The following is a 472-nucleotide window of genomic DNA, read 5'->3' as shown; positions in this document are numbered from 1 at the left end:
AGGTATAATAGCTCTATTGTTTCATAGACACGCAAAATCAGTAGAAAAGTTGTGTTCATAATTACGCATGCGCACTTCGAAGTAGAGCGGAGCTAAGTTGGGATTTTTTAGTACCGAACGTTCCAAAATGAAACAAAGACACTAAACGATTTGGCAGGTACGCCGGAACAATTATTCCATACAAGTTCAAGTTTTTTATTCACCGTTTAAAGAAATCCATCAAGATACATTTTTATAAAATAAAAGCAAACGGTAGGGAATGACCAATATGAGCAAAGCTCAATGAGATGGCCTCCCTAAGTGAGGTACCGAGCAAAAAAAAAATTAAAAAAATAATAATACTAATAATAATGCAAGTGCACTCACAGTATAGAAAATAAGCCAGAAAATTAGTTAAATTGACTCAGGCAAACACGACACCGGACAGCATACGTATGCAAGGTAACAAATGATATAAACATACAATTACAAA

This window comes from Anneissia japonica, unplaced genomic scaffold (assembly GCF_011630105.1).
Source record: "Anneissia japonica isolate Jap-2015-1 unplaced genomic scaffold, ASM1163010v1 scaffold288058_len748972_cov163, whole genome shotgun sequence".
In the NCBI taxonomy this organism is placed as follows: domain Eukaryota; kingdom Metazoa; phylum Echinodermata; class Crinoidea; order Comatulida; family Comatulidae; genus Anneissia; species Anneissia japonica.
This window is presented reverse-complemented; position numbering follows the sequence as displayed.